The sequence below is a fragment of the Acinonyx jubatus genome, chromosome D1 (genome assembly GCF_027475565.1).
Source record: "Acinonyx jubatus isolate Ajub_Pintada_27869175 chromosome D1, VMU_Ajub_asm_v1.0, whole genome shotgun sequence".
In the NCBI taxonomy this organism is placed as follows: Eukaryota; Metazoa; Chordata; class Mammalia; order Carnivora; family Felidae; genus Acinonyx; species Acinonyx jubatus.
The window spans coordinates 69,327,287-69,333,286 of NC_069390.1; the positions used below are offsets into that span (position 1 = coordinate 69,327,287).

Consider the following 6,000-nt stretch of genomic DNA (forward strand, 5'->3'; position numbering starts at 1 on the left):
AACATCTGTCAAACATGTTTAAGAGCATGCTTCAGGTATACCTGGGTGGCTCAGTCTGCCAAGTGTCCAATTCTTGATTTTTGCTCTGGTTGAGATTTTGTGGTTTGTGAGATCAAGCCCCAAATTGGGCAGAACCTGGCCTGCTTTCTCCCTCTTTCTCCCTCTCTCTCTCTCCACCCCCACTCACATGCTCGCTCTCTCTCTCTCAAAACAGATAAAATAAAAAAAAAAACCATGCTTCAAATATCAACTCCATTATGTACTAGTTAGTCCCATAACCTTATGAAAGTTATTTAATGTCTCTTAGCCTCAGATTCCTCATTTGTAAAAAAGAAATAATAATAATATCTACCTCATAGTTGTTCAGTGAGTATTCAATTAGATAACAGTTACTTCAGAATGAATGTCTGAAACCTAATAAGGATGCAATAAATGCTAACAGATCATGACAGCCTTTATTTTAATGCACATGGTTTTATTTCTCTGCTTTGTAAATTATAGTATTGTTAATGTTTCACCAAGTTCTCATCATGGATTTTATTTCTTCTTAAATGTTTTCACTATAGTTAGACATTCCATGATATAAAAATCTTTTTCCTAGGGGTGCCTGGGTGGCTCAGTCAGTTGTGTTTCTGACTTTGGCTCAGGTCATGATCTCAGGGCTCGTGAGTTTGAGTCCCACGTTGGGCTCTGTGCTGACAGCTCAGAGCATGGAGCCTGCTTCAGATTCTGTGTCACCTTCTCTCTCTGCCCCTTCCCTGCTTATTCTCTCTTTCTCTCTCTCCCTCTCTTTTTTTTTTCTCTCCTTCAAAAATAAATAAACATTTAAAAAATTAAAACATAATCATTTCCCTAAATTCTGCTCAGTTTAATGCTGATTTTCTGTTCTATAATCATTTTTTCTATCTAAAATCTGAATGATCACTGTACCTCATCTGTAAACCATTTGTCTTGAGAAACAGGTATTGCTGACCTGGAGTCCATTAAATCAAACAAGATCACAGGAGGGATGTGTTTTGGTGTTGGCCAATGCATCAGCACAGTTCTTGGGTCATCCCCTTCCCTAAGGACCTGCAGGTTGGATTACTATCCAGGATCTCAATATGGCTTAAATCCATCAATAAAGTTTATGTGTCTTCATTCCACTAGTGTTCCTGGAACTAAATTATTACTCTTACTTCTCAGTGAGACCACTGTTTCTATGTTCCTTTTTAAAACTCTGTGACACATACTGGGATGACAAAGAGGATTGAAGACTCCTAACAAATACAGTAGACCAGGTAAGACATGTTACATATCATTCTTAAATGGTATCTTAAACTGAATGTGGGCTGTAACTCCCATAGCATTTTCCCGCTTTCCCGCCTCCCGAGTAGATCTTGATTTTCTAGGAAGACCCATCCAGAACTCAACTCATAGAAGGAGCACCCTCAAAATCCTGGCTGAAATTTAATCCAATCACAATTAATCCAATCAAACTTTTATTGTATTGTGAATAAGGTATTCTCATAGATTGTAAAGATAAAAAAGAGAAGATATCCTTTTCTAGAAAATACTTGTAATTGACTGGAGCCCATGGTTGCTGCACCAGAGCCCATCCAATGAGAAGACTTTTAAGCTTCTAGGAATGTAAGATGTCAAAAACATTCCATGGATTCAATATTATATGGTTCATTAGGATCTGTTGTGGCTATCCTTAGACATTTTGTGCTAACTAACAGAATTAAAAGATCAACTAATGTTGAAGAGGGAGGATTTTTCTTGGTGACTTTAGGATGCTGTTTCCATTGTAGGAATAATTATGCAAGGCTAAGTATCTAGGAAAGAATTGCCAGAGAAAGAATTAAAAATAAGATTTTATATGGAAGTACCCACCTTGATCCTGAAAGAAAACAAATGAACAGCAACAGCAGCAATTGAGCAGAGACTCAAACTTAGAAAACCCAAATATAATTCACTGGAGTCAGTGTGAACAAAGCTGAAGTCAACTATATTAAACATCTTATGTACCAATCAAGTAAAGTATGTGTAAGTTGTAAAAACAAAAAACAAAAAACAAACAAACAAAAAAACACCTTATAAGTGAAGGTCTTATCTCTTTTTGTATTTCCCATTCTTAGTGCAGTGACAGGACACTAAATACATGTTTAATTAATTAAAAAAAAAAACACAAACACATTAAGCCAGAATAAGAGGCAGAGCTCTTATATAAAGGTTTTCCTTAAGAAATGAGGCTAAGTTGTTTATAATGCTTTTAAATACAGTGGGATACAAATTTCAGGATATAAGAGCAAAACAAGTCAAAGAATTTTTCTTTTTTAAATTCTTCATCCAAGAAAATGCTTATTGGTGTTCAAATGACATATATAGTGCTTCAAGTTCCCTGCTTTAAGGTTTATTTTGCACACTTGAGCCATCTACATATTTGAGCTGGAATATTTCCTTTGGAAAAGAAAGTAAAAATTAAAAGTTTGCCCACAAGTAAAAGTCCACAGGCGAGACTACAGGATGCTTTAAATTGAAGTATTCAAATCCTTTTTAATCACCTTCCTTAATGTAAAAATGTTGATATTTAATCCAAACTCTTTTAGATTATTCAGGATGATATGCAGCATGTCTCTCTATATACTCTAAAGGATTAATTCAAAAAGCAACTTAAGACACTTTTTGGACAAGAAGATTTCCCCTTGGAATTTTGGAAACACACATAAATATTTTGTTTGGGGTGCTGAGGATGGAGCTGGTGTTCAGAACCCTAAAGTGGAATATCAGAAGGTGTTTATCAGGTTCATTCCATCATAGACCTTTAGCTGCTTCCTTTTGGTTTCCTGAGAGAGATACAAGTCTCACAACTATTTTTCAGGTCAGGAAAATATTCAGTTCCCTAAATCTTCCTAAATTCCTCTACAGAAACTCAAACTTGAAACACAAGAGTAGTGACTTTACCAAATTTTATGTCTTCACAAGACTCTCCAATTTCCCACAAGGCCATGAGTCAATTTTTACAATGGTAGGTACACTTTTCATGACTTCTCAAGGAATTTCATTATTTTACATTAATTAAATGCTCTAGGAAGAGAAACATAAAGAGACAGATAGCAAGATACACACACAAACACATAAACATACAAAAAGTGGAGTGAGATTAACAATAAGAGAAAGAGAAATTCAAAAGACATCTGTTTTACTTATTGAGTGAGCAAGAGGACTTCTTGTCCCTTCATATAGGCTCTTTTCATTTGCCTAGCATAGAATGATTATATTAGTAAACTGGAGTCATTTCAAGATTTTAAAATTTGTATGGTTTTTTTTAATTTATTTTTTATTTTAGAGAGAGAGAGCATGAGCCAGGGAGAGGGGCAGCAGGGATGGGGAAGAGAGAGAGAGAGACAGAGAGAGAGAGAGAGAGAGAGACAGAGAGAAAATCTTCAGCAAGCTCCATGCTAGTATGGAGCCTGATGCAGGGCTCAATCCCATCATCCAAAGATGATGACCTAAGTCAAAATCAAGAGTTGGACCCTCAACTGATTGAGCCATCCAGGAACCCCAAAAGTTTGTATGTTTTTGAGCATGGTTTCAAATGTAAACCAATTATTATGCTGAATCATATAAATTTGTCATTTTTGTAGGTCAAAACTGTCAAATTCTAGCAATTTCCTATTGCTCAACTGTTCATATAATCTCTTATTGATTCTCTTGGTGAGGGAGGGACCCCATACTCTAAATAATACAAGATGATCAATCATATGATACTCAACACTGGAAAGAAGGAAGATATTGCTTGCTATGTAGGGCCATGAGAGTTTGTACTTGGGAGCAGAGTGAACACGCAGGGGCTGTGGAAGGCAGACTTTAGAGTAACAAGACGATGAGATTCCTTTGGTTCCAACAGGAGAATGTAACTGGCTTGTTTGAATAATCCCACAGGCTGACAGGGAACTGAAGCAGTTAGGCTGAAGTACAGTGCAGCTGGTCCAGGTGTTAAGGAAACTAGCTGAGTTGAGGAGCTCTTTCTGCTGGTTGGGAGGCATATCTGATGCAAATCCTTGGGACCCTTTGGGATGCTAGTAACCCATGTCAAAGTAGCATATGAAATTTTACGTATTACAGTGCATCAACCTAACTTCAACTGATATTCAACTGGTAAAAACTTCAACTGGAAAAAAGAAGTTGATGTGTTCTACTGTTGGAGAAAATTTAGTTGTGTGGTACTCATATCTTCGATATAGAGCCTCCCCAATGGTAATTTTCAGTATATGTGATTTTCTGATCAAGTGCTAAGATAGATGCTGCTAGTTGTCTACTCAATATTGGTTCTTTCCTCTTCTTTACTAAGTTCAACTTTATTCAGGACAACAATGTACTCAGTTTAAAAATGCGATGTCATATGCTCCATTGTATTTGTGACGGCCTTTGGTCAAAAAGATATTACCAGGAGGCTACTGGATTGGACTTGCAGAAAAGCAATGCTTCCCTGAATAAAATGTAACAGACTCACCTGGCACACATCTTTTGTTCTTAGCATCTTTGTCTTTTTTCTTTTCTTGTCTCTCATAGGAAGATGCAATGTCTAGAAGTGGAGAATTATGACCATAAGAAGGATACAACTTATGCATATATGTTAAAATTTTCAGGAGTTAGTGTAACATAATTTATTACTTTTTAAAAATGTTTATTTATTTTGAGAGAGAGAGAGAGAGCACATGCACAAGGGAGGGGCAGAGAGAAAGAGAGAGAGAGAGAATCCCAAGCAGGCTCCATGCTCAGCACAGAGCCCTATGTGCGGCTCAGTCCCACCAACCATGAGATCATGACCTGAGCCGAAATCAAGAGTCAGACCCTTAACCAACTAAGCCACCCAGGCACCCCAGCATATACCTGAATTTAAATGTTAGCTTCCACTCATAGACTTAGCTGGATAAACATGAAAATAATATGTAAATTTTCAGTTTTCTCATTACTTTTTACTTGTTAAGGTCCCTGTAAAGTTTATATCTGAAAACACAGATTCATTTATTTAAAAATATTGAATGTTCCAAGCCCTGAGAGCATAAAATAAAATAAAACAACAAAAACCTAATATAGGTCATACCCCTAATGAATTTCTAGTGAGGGATAACAGTACCTTAAAAAAAGAAAAAAAGAAAAGTATTATGAAGTACAGGTATGATTGATGATATAGGGAGGCAAGTGTTGTTAATGGGGACAAAATGAGACAATCAAGAAAAATGTGCTGCTTTCCTTCATCACAAAACTTTTCAAAATAGTTATTTATACTTGTCCCCATTCTATGTCTTCTCAATGCCTTCCTGATTCTCTCTAATCTGCCTTTCCCATCTCTACTTCATTACTACATGGAAACAGCTCTTATTAAGGTCACCAGTGATCTTCGTGTCACTAAAAACAATGTATACCTTTTGGTGTCTTGTCTTAATTGTCTTTGCAACATGGTGTGACACAATTAAATGCTCCTCTTTTCTTGAAAAAAAAAACCCTCCCTCTGTGACACCACACTCTGAGTTTTCCTCCTTACCAGCTTATCCTCTTCTTTCACTGCATGTGACAATTCCTCAGAGCTGGACCTGAGGTCTCTTTCTTTTTAGTTTTTGTATTCTTGATGACGTTATCCATACACATGGGGTCAATTAACATTTATACGTTAGTAATTCCAGAAGCACCTACATGGCTCAGTCAGTTAAGCATTGGACTCTTAATTTCAGCTCAGGTCATGATTCCAGGGTGGTGACATCGAGCCCCACATCCAGCTCTGCACTGGGTATGGAGCCCACTTAAGATTCTCTCTCTCCCTCTCCCTCTACCCCTCCCCTGCTTATGTGTGTGCATGCATGTGCACACACTCTCTCAACAAAAAATATTATAAGTAAATAAATTAAATAAATAAATAAAGTTTAACATTTATATGTTAGTAATTCTAAATTTATACCTCCAGCCCAGATTTCTCCTGTGAGTTACAAACGCAAATCCTGACATATTCTTGCT

General features: G+C 36.8%; 1 long non-coding RNA gene across 1 annotated transcript in view; it reads right to left on the minus strand.

Annotated features, from left to right (window-relative positions):
• The window catches only part of LOC128311885 (uncharacterized), a 57,221-nt gene extending 52,527 nt beyond the window's left edge, over positions 1-4,694 (minus strand). The window contains exon 1 of the long non-coding RNA XR_008290538.1: positions 4,499-4,694. This is a non-coding gene — a long non-coding RNA (uncharacterized LOC128311885). The remainder of the gene's footprint in view (positions 1-4,498) is intronic.
• Between the last annotated feature and the right edge of the window lie 1,306 nt (positions 4,695-6,000).